The following is a 13,233-nucleotide window of genomic DNA, read 5'->3' as shown; positions in this document are numbered from 1 at the left end:
TTTATTCTTTTCCTTCTTTTTTCTTTATTCTGCTCTGGGGTAGTTACTTCCACTGTTTTATCCTCTAGGTAACTTATTGGTTTTTCTGCCTCAGTTATTGTGCTGTTGATTCCTTTAGAGAATTTTAAATTTCATTTATTGTGTTGTTCATCATTCTTTGTTTGCTCTTTAGTTCTTCTAGGTCCTTGTTAAATGTTTCTTGTGTTTTCTCTATTCCATTTCCAACATTTTAGATCATCTTTACTATCATTACCCTGAATTCATTTTCAGGTAGACTGCCTATATCCTCTTCATTTGTTTGGTCTGGTGTATTTTTACCTTGCTCCTTCATCTGCTGTTTGTTTTTCTGTCTTCTCATTTTGCTTTACTTATTGTGTTTGTGGGTCTCCTTTTCACAGGCTGCAAGTTCGTAGTTTCCTTTATTTTTGGTATCTAGTCCCAGTGGATAAGGTTGGTTGAATGGATTGTGCAGGCTTCCTTGTGGATAGGACTGGTGCCTGTGTTCTGGTGGATGAGGCTGGATCTTGTCTTTCTGGTGGGCAGAAATGCGTCTGGTGGTGTGTTTTGGGGTGTCTGGGACCTTATTATGATGTTAGGCAGCCTCTCTGCTAATGGGTGGGGTTGAGTTCCTGTCTTGCTAGTTGTTTGGCACAGGGTGTCCAGCGCTGTAGCTTTTTACTCGTTGAGTGGAGCTGGATGTTAGCGTTGAGTTGGAGATCTCTGGGAGAGCTTTTGCCGTTTGATATTACGTGGAATCGGGAGGTCTGTGGTGGACGAATGTCCTGAACTGGGCTCTCCCAGTTCAGAGGCACAGGCCTTACACCTGGCTGGAGCACCAAGATTCTGTCAGCCCGACAGCTCAGAAGAAAAGGGGGAAAAAAGAAGGAAGGAAAGAAAAAATAAAATCATTAAAATAAAAAAAAAAATTATTAAGAAGTTAAAAAAGTTGAAAAGTAATGAAAAAAAGAAAAAAAAAAAAAGAAAGAAAGAAAGGAAGAAGAGAGCAACCAAACCAGAATAAACAAATTCACCAATGATAACAAGCACTAAAAACTATACTAAAAAAAAAAAAAAATGGACAGACAGAATCCTTGGACAAATGGTAAAAGCGAAGCTATACAGGCAAAATCTCACAAAGAAGCATACGCATACACACTCACAAAAAGAAAAAAGTCTATATATTAAAAATAGAAAAATGGAAGAGAGCAACCAAATCAATAAACAAATCTACCAGTGGTAATAAACTCTAAATATGAAACTAAGAGAAACATAAAACCAGAAACAAATTAGATGCAGAAAGCAAACCCCAAGTGCACAGTTGCTCCCAAAGTGTATTGCCTCAATTTTGGGATGATTTGTTGTCTCTTTAGGTATTCCAGAGATGCAGTGTACATCAAGTTGAATGTGGAGATTTAATCTGCTGCCCCTGAGGCTGCTGGGAGAGCTTTCCTTTACTTTGTTCGCACAGCTCCCGTGGTTCAGCTTTGGATTTGGCTCTGTCTCTGCGTGTAGTTCACCTGAGGGCATCTCTTCCCCCCACTAGACAGGACGGGGTTAAAGGAGCAGCTGATTAGGTGGCTCTGGCTCACTCAGGCTGCGGGGAGGGAGGGGTACGGAATGCTGGGTTAGCCTGCGGCTGCAGAGGCCAGTGTGACGTTGTACCACCCTGAGGCATGCCATGCGTTCTCCTGGGGAAGCTGTCCCTGGATCACGGGTCCCTGGCAGTGGCAGGTTGCACAGGCTCCCAGGAAGGGACGTGTGGATAGTGACCTGCACTTGCACACAGCCTTCTTGGTGGCTGCAGTCGCAGCCTTAGCGTCTCATGTCAGTCTCTGGGGTCCACGCTGTTAGCCGCGGCTCGCACCCGTCTCTGGAGCTCGTTTAGGTGGTGCTCTGAATCCCCTCTTCTTGTGCACCCCATAACAATGGTCTCTTGCCTCTTCGACAGTTCCAGACTTTTTCCTGGACTCCCTCCTGGCTAGCTGTGGCATACGAGCCCCCTTCAGGGTGTGTTCACGCAGCCAACCCCAGTTCTCTCCCTGGGATCTGACCTCCGAAGCCCGAGCTTCAGCTCCCAGACCCCACTCACCCTGGCGGGTGAGCAGACAAGCCTCTCAGGCTGGTGAGTGCTGGTCAGTACTGATCGTCTGTTTGGGAATCTTTCCTCTTTGCCCTCCACACCCCTGTGGCTGCGTTCTCCTCTGTGTCTCCGAAGCTTCCCCCCCTGCCACCTGCAGGCTCTGCCCAGAAGGGGCCCCCTAGTGTGTGGAAACTTTTCCTCCTTCACAGCTCCCTCCCCAAGGTGCAGGTCCTGTCCCTATTCTTTTTACTCTGCTTTTTCTTTTGCCCTACCCAGGTACGTGGTGAGTTTCTTGTGTTTTGTGAAGTCTGAGTTCTTCTGCCAGCATTCAGTAGGTGTTCTGTAGGAGCTTTTCCACATGTAGATGTATTTCTGATGTGTTTGTGGGGAGGAAGGTGATCTCCACGTGTTACTCCTCCGCCATCCTGAAGGTCTCCCAGTAATGTATTTCTGATTGTCGGTTGACGAAAAGTCTACAGAGCAGGAACATATTTTTAGGCCTTTCATATATAAAAGACTGGGGTTCTGGGTTAGATTTATCTTTTGGTAGATCACTTGGATTTGATAATTTTAGCATCTATTCTAAGATAACATAGATATGCATGTATGGCACCTTAGGAGAATTCTATTTAGCATATACTCCAAGGGATAACCCATTTCCAAATGGGTCGGCTACTACTTCTATAGTCCAGAATTGATGTTTTCTTTTCTATCTTAAAAATAGACCACGTGATGATGAAAACCTGACAAAACAGACTTTTTAATTCTTTTTTTTTTTTCTCTTTTTTTTTAGCCTGATGCTGGGTAGGGGTTTGGGGGAGGGAAGGAAGTGTATCAGGGAGAAGCTAAACTTCATCCTGAAGAGTTTTCTGGTCATTTTAACCCTTGGGAAGGGAACCCAGTTTTATTTCCCATTCTTGTACTCTGGGAGAGGAGAAAGGGAGCATTGCAGTATAAGTACTTTTCACCCATGTGGTGCATGACAAGTATATCACTGAATACTGCACGTGCTTGTAGGTAAAAGTATGCTTCAGTAATTGTAATGAAACCTTGCTGAACTGTGCTGAAGCAATTTAGACCATTTACTCCACTTCACTATTGAAGAATTTCACTATAAGCAACTTTACAAAGAGGGAGAATATAGAAAAACACAGTCTGTGGCACGCATTTTAGATGCCTTATATAATGTCAAAATGCAAGTCTTCTTTCAATTTATCAGGAGTTTTCCCTTGATATTATAGATGTTATTAAATTGAAGACCACAAATGCCAAACTAATTTGGGTAAAATATATGTTATCTTCATAGCAGAAGGTGTAATATAAAATTTAAAAATACCCTTAGAAAATACCTCCCATTCATACTTTATTACTTCTGTGTTTTTCTGTAATGTATGTATTTATTTAGTTATTTATTATTTTTTATAAATTTATTTATTTATTTTTGGCTGCGTTGGGTCTTCGTTGCTGTGTGCGGGCTTCTCATTGCAGTGACCTCTCTTTGTTGTGGGGCACGGGGTCTAGGTGTGTGGGCTTCAGTAGTTGTGGCACGTGGGCTCCGTAGTTGTGGCTCACGAGCTCTAGAGCACGGGCTCAGTAGTTGTGGTGCATGGGCTTAGCTGTTCCGCGGCATGTGGGATCTTCTGGGACCTGGGCTCAAACCCATTTCCCCTGCATTGGCAGGCGGATTCTTAATCACTGCGCCACCAGGGAAGTCCTGTGATGTATTTAAACAGCTGTTGCAGTTTACCCTATACATTTTTAAAAATGTAGTCACACATTGTTATTTTATCAACTAGATGGTTTAGACTAGTATTAGTTATTTACAACCTCTTCCTACCTGGTGCTTTTTTAGGCTAAGAAGGAAAAAGTATCCCAGGAACATGTTTATTATTTGTTTTGTGGAGGGGCTAATGGGTGAAGATATAAATTGGGTAAATATCTTTAAATAAGAAAAGTACAGAGACACTAAAGGGAGATTGGAGTTTGAGGAGAAAAAGGAAGGAGTTTCAGGTGATAGGAAAAGGGAGGATAATCTGAGGGATTTCAAAGAAAGATAAAAGGGATCAGGGGTAGGAGGTAAAGAGTTTTAAACATTTGTTGTGTCATCTATTATGTAACTCCTTTCTCAGCCACCCCAGAAAACCTCTAGTAAAATTCAGTTGTTGGTCCATGCTTTTGGAGTGTTTATGTTTGTTTACGATTTTGGATGTATGTGTGAGGCTGGCTTTAAAGTGTCAGTGGCTATGAAAAGAGTGGGAACCTTTTAGAGTTTTGGGTAAAATAAGCAGTGGTATACTAAGAAGTAGAATACAGTTTGCTTGGGTAGGAAGGAATATTTTATCATTTATTTAGAATCATTTAGAATTTTCTGTGCCGGGTGATAATAAAAAGCAGATTTTTTTTTTCACTTTTATTTTTTTTTTGAATTTGCTACGAATGTGTCTCCTGATTACAGGCATCCAGGCAGACTGCTCCTCCCACCCTCCTACCGTGGTCTGTCATTAGAAATAAGCAAAAACTCTAAAGTAAGGCAGGGCTTTCTTGGTGGCGCAGTGGTTGAGAGTCCACCTGCCAGTGCAAGGGACACAGGTTCGTGCCCCGGTCTAGGAAGATCCCACATGCCGCGGAGCGGCTGGGCTCGTGAGCCATGGCCGCTGAGCCTGCACGTCCAGAGCCTGTGCTCTGCAACGGGAGAGGCCACAAGAGTGAGAGGCCTGCATACTGCAAAAAAAAAAAAAAAAAAAAAAAAAAGGCAAATGTTGTAGGAATTTCAGTCAGAAGCTTATCACTCTTTTTTTTTTTTTTTCAGATGTTCTGTACCAACTCACAGGACATCTCAGGAACCTAAGTGACCAATATGCTTCGAAGTCCCTGGTGAGTTTGGTCCTAATTTGTAGCCATTCTATTGTACTTGTAGATCGGAAGCAGTTCTCAAAATAGGGAATGTGGAGAACAATGTTTTTGTCCTCCTGATAGCTGGAATTCCTTTCTATGTCTATTTCTTAGCACATGTAAAGAGGTCCGAATAGGTTCCTGGGTTTGTTTTTTAGTTTTTGTCCTTTCTTTCTCATTTCCCTCCTGTTTTTCTTTCTCTTATTTTATGTCTACCTGTTCTTTCTTTCTGGCTCTGTTTTCCATACGTAAAATAGTGGATCATCAGTTACTAGTGAAGTTATGAAGGGATATAGTTAGAGCACCCACTGGTAACTTTTCTGGTTTCTTCATCGGTGGTCAAACTCAAGTTTAATGAGTTTCAATTACCAGTTTTCTTTTGTTGGGGCAATCAAAAGGAAGAGCCAGGGAAAAAGAACATGAGGGAAAATGAGTAAGCAAAGATACTACCATGGAAATAATGAGGGTAAGGCCATAAAAGTTACATTAGGCATTTGTTTCCAATGCACTGTCCTCTCTTTCACCATGTCTGTACTTGTAGAATATTTGTAATTTATTATAAATTATAATTTATAAATGTATTTATTATAAATTTATAATTTATTATAATATTTAGAAATCTTAGTTGCTTGCTTTTTTTTGATGTAAACTTAGATTTTCTCTCACAGTAAATAACTGTGTTGAATTGCTAAAGTTGGAGTTTTGTTGCTAGTTGTGTTGCTTCAGCTATATTGTAAGGAGGTGAAAAAAGCTGTGACAGCAAACACAGATTCCTCTCAGGGTCTCTTAGGTCACTTGTGCCTTGTTTCCTTTTCTCCTTCTAATTTCACTTACTGCTGAAGGGCCCTGGTCATTTGTGGTGTACCCTTGCTCTTCTAATAGGATCTCACTGAACTCCACCTAAGGGTGGTGTCCTGTGGGTGTGGATGGTAGCCTGAAGCTTGTGCCTGGGCTGCCAAGACGTGGAACAGTCACCTTCCTTCTTAATGCCAAACTTTGTCGGTGCTATTTTTGACCATGTGTAAACAACTGAACTATAGCTAAAACAGGGGTCATCAAACTTTTTCTGTAGAGGGCCAGATAGTGAATATTTTAGGCTTGCAGTTATCTACTGGAAAAAAAAAAAAGTGCAACCTAAAAGTTGAGAATTATGTTTTATTCAGTGGACATACTAAGGACTTAAGCCTGGGAGACAGCCTCTCAGCTAGCTCTGAGGGACTGTTTCCAAGAGGTAAGGGAGGAGCCAGGATATACAGGAGTTTTTGCAAAAACAAAACAAAACAAGACAAAACAGGTAGTCAGAACAGCCAAAGATTACTGTTAATCTTTTGAAGAAGATTTGAAGAAAAACAGATACCACAAGATAGTGAATTTAGCATTTTTTTATGCCTGGGAAGATGCAAGAGTCTGGGCTCATTGAAATCCTTCCTTTGATATGCACGTTAACTATTTAGGACCCGGTATCCTCCTTTTATTTACCCTGAATCCCCTCAGGGTGCACCATTGGGGGTGGCTGCAGTGGCTGAGGGCTTGATGGCTGCAACATCCTTTGTTTACTGATACAGCAGGTGACCTTCTTCCTCAACACGGGCAATATAGTCTCTGTCTATTTAACTTTGCTGTTGCAGTGCAAAAGAAGCCATAGATAATGATAAACAAATGGGTGTGGCTGCATTCCAATAAAATTTAATTATGGACACTGAAGTCTGAGTTTCCCAAACTGTTACATGTCTTGAAATATATTCTTCTTTTGATTTTATCAACCATTTACGAATGTAAAAACCATTCTTAATTTGTAGGCTGTACCAAAACAGGGAGCAGGCTAGACTTGGCCTGCAGACTGTGATTTGCTGGATGTGAACTAGAACATTATTCTTTGCCATGTTATTCTGCACCACAAATTTAGTGGTTTAAAACAAAAACCGTTTATTTATTTAGCTTGCCATTTGTTGGCCGGCAATTTGGACGGGCTCCACTGCACGGTTCTTGTCTAGTTTCATGTATGTGTCTGTGGTCAGCTGTTGGTCATATAGTTGGCTCTGTTTCTAGGGGTTACTGCCTATTGGCTGGGGTAATCAAGGCAATTGAAGGTCGTGTATCTTTCATCAGCTAGCAGGCTAGCCTATGCTTGTTCACATGGTGGTTCTAAGAGAAGCCAAAATAGCCAAGCCCCTATGTCTGAGTACTTTTCGAGGTTCTGTGCTGTCCATTTTGCTGCTGTCTCATTGGCTGAAACAAGGCACATGGCCAAGTCCAGCGTGTGGGAGAGGATAACTAACTAAGGTATGGATACAGGCAAGTGTGAACAGTTAGTCTTACTGCCATAACCTACCATAGAAGGCCCCTGTCATGATGATTTATATCCCTTCCATAGGCAAAATGCATTTCCTCCCTCCTAAAACCCCCTAACTTCCATCTAGTCACAACATCAGGCTCAAAGTCCAGGATCTCTTGGTATTTAATGATGTCTGAAGTAAGTTTTTGGATGCAGCTCTTCTTTATATCGTTGCACTAAAAAGAAGTTACAACATACAGTGTTAAGACAAGAATATGATAACTACACTAGAGAGAACCATTTGAAAGGGGAAGAATGGGGGACATATAGCAGTCACTGGTCCATAGAAATTCTGAAATCCTGCCAGGCGTGTGCTGCCAAATCCCGCCAGATCCCCTGTACTCCAGGATCAGGAGATTTTCCTTGATTAGCCTTAGACTCAGCTTCCTGGGAGTGTTTCTCCAGTCTGCTGTTTTTTTTACAGCTCTCAAGGAGTGGTACCCTAGTCCATTGTTCTTCACAGTTCTTTACTCTGACCTCTGAGATGTCATACCTTATTTATAAAAAATGGATTGTGTGGGACTTCCCTGGTGGCGCAGTGGTTAGGAATCCGCCTATCAATGCAGGGGACACGGGTTTGAACCCTGGTCCGGGAAGACCCCACATGCCGTGGAGCAACTAAGCCCGTGCACCACAACTACTGAGCCTGCACTCTTGAGCCTGCGAGCCACAACTACTGAGCCCACGCGCCACAACTACTGAAGCCCGTGCGCCTAGAGCCCGTGCTCCGCAACAAGAGAAGCCACCGCAATGAGAAGCACGCACACTGCAATGAAGAGTAGCCCCCGCTCGCCACAACTAGAGAAAGCTTGTGCACAACAACGAAGACCCAACACAGCCAAAAATAAATATATTTATTAAAAAAAAAAAAAAGGATTGTGTATGCAGCTGAATATCGTCCTCAGCCTTCTTCATTCTTATGGAGTTTTAGGGGCCCAGAGGCTCTTTTTAGTTTGAGCTGACGTGGTCTCTTTCAACCCAGGATTGTTGTGCTTTGATCAGTGTAATTGACTTCAACATTTTGAGAGCTTCCTATGAATCTGATTCAGGTCTAGAAGCCACATTCACAATTCTTACAGAGACAGTTTTCTTTTTTACTTGGGTGTGTCAGGCTGCTGGAGAAGCACCCTGAAGAATTTTGAAAGTCATTGTTTTTTTTTTTTTTTTGGTCTGAGAGTATCTACTGTAAATGTCCTTAAAAATTTTAGAGTTCTTAACAAAGGACTTACAGTCACACTTTGATTTGATCTTTATCCTGAAGCTATTTATTATTCTGACAATTTTTTACTGACTGGGGAGATTGAAGATAAAGAACAGTTAACTCTTTGCCCAGCATGTCTTGGCCCCTCTATATTCCCCCTAAGTTATGCTTCCAAAAAGAATTTTCTTGAGCTCATCTCTCCTTTCCAGTACCTTACCATAGGCAGCTAAAAGAAGCCAATTGACAAGTTTAGCTTTTTGTGAGGTGATCTCCCTAGCCAAATCCAGAAGTTTATGAGCTACTACGGGCAAAGTTTTTATTAATTATTTCACAACTACGTAATTTAGGTCACTATTTTTCTAGCCTGCTATAGCGGTTTCCTTATCACTTTCATAGCCTCTGCTAACTGTGCTCACCACTTTTCCAGTCGACATAGTTTCTTTGCAGCTTTTCCAGCCTCCACTAACCACCTATTCCAAAGCTAATGCCACAGTTTTGGGCTTTTGTTACAGAAGCACCGTACTTCTTTGTACTAATTTCTTTATCAGTTCTTGTTGCAGCAAAACAAAGCATTCCAAAACTTAGTGGCTTAAAACCATCATTTGTGACACATGTGTACTGGAAAATCTGAGCTGGGCTCAGCAGGGCAGAACTTGGCTGGTCTTGGCTGGACTCACTCATACATCCGCAGTCTTTGATAGTTAGAGAAGAGGCTTGACTGCAAGTGTTGGCTGGCTGCGGAGGGGCAACAGGGAGACTGGGCCACGTGTCTCTCATTATCAAGCTGGCTAGCCTGGGCTTGTTCAAGCAGTGGTGATGGCAGGGATTCCAAGATCAGCCAGAGAGGGCCAGCCCCAGTGTGCAAGCACTTTTTAAGTTTCTGCTGTGTCACATTTACTGTTGTTACATTGGTTAAAGCAAATCACATGGCCAAGTCCAGACCAAAGTGAGTGTGGAATTACCCGAGGGCTTACACTGAAGGAAGGGATGAGTACAGAAAGGTGTGAACAAATTCGGGGCTATTATGGCAACAATCTGCTTGCTAGTCTTATGCTAAATAGAACAGACTACAATCTGACACATAGAAAGCCTGCCAAGTTTCTATGCTAGCAAAAGAGCTGCCAACGTGCTAAAAGGTCACTAAGTTTGCTGAAATTGCAAGTTTTGGGTGACTGGCTACGCAGCTCGTTGATACAGCCGTGGAAAATTCAAGTTATGGCTCCAAGTTTGGTAAATGATACTTGCTGAATATCAGGACTATATAGATTTCTCTGCTTTTGGAGCTTGAGCTATCAAAAATGCAAGGGGATAGAAAGAAAAATGCTTCTGAGGGTAGACAGCATGAAAAAAAACAAAAATTAATACTATCTAACATTTACAGGGTGTTGGTCATGTGCCAGATACCGTGCTAGTAGCTTTCATGGATTATGTCATTATCTCTTTTAACAACAGAAAAATTAACATTGAGAATTTGAAAAGCACTTTTTTTTTTTTTTTTTTTTTTTAGTTCTAGGGAGCATGACCTCCTCTCAGTATAATGAGAAAGCTTTTACATTATGGTGCTAAGGATTAGGGGATCTCTTTTCAAACATCACTGGTTGGAGGTTGGGGTTTATAGAAAAGTGTAGGGGACTACACTTTACTTTGGGGTCTACTGGTCATTTGTTCCATTTCCTAATTGCATGAGTATTACTGTTTGGGGCAGTTTCCATCTTTATAATGAATCCAGCTGAAACTGAAGTCCTTTCCTTTTGCCTTTATCAAGTAAAACATTCTAGTATAATAATTGGCTCTTGGGAAGAGAGCATATTGCGATTCTCTTTGCATATTTCTCATCCATTCTTTATTGACCCCAAAATGCAAAAGAAGAAAATAACAGAGATTTTCCCGGAATGAAATATTTGCTTTTCATGATTAATGTAATTTATAAGGATTCACAGAAAAGTTAGCAAAGAAGTGACAAGGAGTTAGACTTGAGTAGAAGAGTAAAGAAGTAGAATTATTAAGGGTGTTTTTCTTCAAAAACTTAGGTCAAAGTGAAGATTAGGATGGAGGAAGCAGACCAGGAATATATCAACGGATCAAGAATATAGCAATATATCAACGGCTTCCCTTTAAATAGATAGAAACTGACATACACACACGCAATTGGAATTGAGAGATGCATGAGTGGGGGTAAAAGAAGATTCTATAAAGACATAAAACTGATAACCAAACTTTATTTTTGTATTTAAACAGCAGTACTTTCTCCATGAGAGAAAAAGGTTTCTTTAAAAAAGTTAAGCTGAGTTGTAAGCAAGAAAAAAAATTTGCAAAGTGTCTCAAGTGTTCAAGTTTGTGACTCTAAAGTACAATCTATAACTGGCTAACTATGGCAAAAGTAAATGAGAAACTTCAGCAGTTAAGACGGTACCTTACTTTAGACTGATAGACATATATACCAGACTGAACAAATGGAAAATTCTTAAACCCTTACAGAAAAACAAGCACGTTGACAATATAGTTCAATGTTGAAGGAAGGTAATAAGTCCACTAGATTGTGGAATGCTTAATTTTTTTAAACCTTGATTTCCTCCTTTTTTTCCCAAGAATATTGATGCTTTTGTCATTGTGATATGACTTGCAGAAATTCTTATTTTACTTTTTAATTTTGAAAAATTTCAAACATTCAGAAAAATTATAGAAACTTTACTGAATTCTAGAACACCCGTGTACATTTCACCTAGATTTATCAGTGTTTTCTCACATTTTTATCTCTTTATGAATATCATAATTACCATCTATCTATATCTACCTAATCATGCTGAATTATTTGAGAGTAAGTTGAAGATGTCATGACTCTTCACCCCTAAATACTTGAAGCATATATGTCCTTACAGCCTCATGTATTAATTTCATTTAATACAGCTTAATTATAAAATTCAGGAAATTTAATATTAATACAACACAAATTACCTAATATACAGTCCATATTCAGATTTTTCCAATAGTTCTAATAATGTTCTTTAGAGAAAAACAAAAAAATAGAACAAAATACCCTTTTTCCTATCTCGGCATCAATCCAGAATTACATATTGTGCTTAGTTATTGTGTCTCTTTAGTCTCTTTTAATCAGGACCAGCCCATCAATCCTTTTGTTTTTTTCATGACATTTTGAAAATAACAGGCCAGTTGTTTTGTATAACATACCTGAATTTGTGTTTGATTGTTTCCTTATGATTAGATTCAGGTTGTGCATTTCTGTCAGGAGTACTGTCTACATGGTGTTGTCCTTCTCAAACATATGACCCCATGTCACACAATGCCAGTTTATCTCATTATTGGTGATGCTAACTTTACTACTTTCCTAAGGAGGTGTCTGCAACTGTCTCTACTTAAAGATGCCATTCCTTTTGCTAACTAATATGTAAACCGAGAGGACATACTTAGGTCCTATTCCCCAACTAACTTTTGCCCAGAGGCTGTAACATTTACTGATAATTTTTGCCTAAATCAGTTATTACTATGTTAGTTACCAAATATTTTATTTTTACCAATTTTGATCAAGCAGAAATTTTTACCAGTGATTTTTTTTTTTAAAAAAAGAGTGTAAAACAGGTTATCATAGGGATTAATACATCTGTAGACAACAAGAAGGGCACAGTATTACTACAGGTAATTAATCTGGAAAGGCAAAAAAAAAGAATAACTCCATTGAAGAATGAAGCTATTGCAACAATGCTCTGAATTTTTCATCAAGCAGCGGAATGGTAATAAGTTAGGTCTATGAAGTGTAATGCGTGCATCAGCCATTTCCCCCTGCATAATCTTAAACTGCTTTGCATTTATTCACAATCATGCACAGTAATAATCAGGAAAATGTTTGGACTGTACAAAAAAAGAGCTTGGCACCAAGTATAATAGAACAGAAATATGAAAACAAGGGAACCAGGTAAGGCATTTAAGATTGGAAGATGTTTACATAAAATTTCTAAAGCAATTGATAAATGATACTACTTATATTACTAGTTTTTCTTTCTCTATTTCTGGCTAATTTTATTAATAAACTGTAGCTTTAGATTAGTCTCAGTTGCATCTAGTGAATTCAAAAAAGAATGACTCTGCAATAAAGTATCTATCATGTCTTGCTGAATAAAATGTGTATTTTGTGCAACCTGAGATTGAAGGCTTTCTCAGCTTCTTGGAGTTTTAAATTAGACAGCCCCCACTTCTTGCAGACACAGTTGCTTATTTGTCAGTTTGAGTTTGATTTATCTCAAGCAGGAGCTAAAACTGTATTAAAATCTTCTGTTAAGCATGTAAAATTCCACCTATACACAGTCAGTAAGCTAAACATCTCTAATAAAAGACAGCTGTGTTCTCATTGGAAGCAACAATAGGACAGTAAGAGATTTGTTCCTGTGAAGGAGGATATGAAAAGTATTAGAAACCAAGTGTCTTCTCTTTATAAAATGGGGCTGATATAGAAGGCAATAAAAATATTTTTCATGATTTTTCTAAAGTACACATAAAATAACCAGTGAATCTGTGTATTCAGCTGTTGATGAATTTAGTGATGGGCTGAAAAATTAGTGAATTAATGAGTGTCCTCCGCTTTATTCATTATTTCACTATATTTTTTCCTTTCTGGTTGCACCTCTGTGAGAATAAACCCAGAATATAAAGTTATATAACATTGATGGTTTCATAATTATTGTTTTCATATAATTTCAGAGATCATTTTTG

This window comes from Phocoena phocoena, chromosome 9 (genome assembly GCF_963924675.1).
Source record: "Phocoena phocoena chromosome 9, mPhoPho1.1, whole genome shotgun sequence".
Classification (NCBI taxonomy): Eukaryota; Metazoa; Chordata; class Mammalia; order Artiodactyla; family Phocoenidae; genus Phocoena; species Phocoena phocoena.
The sequence above is the reverse complement of the archived record's forward strand: the minus strand, read 5'-3'. Positions refer to the sequence as shown.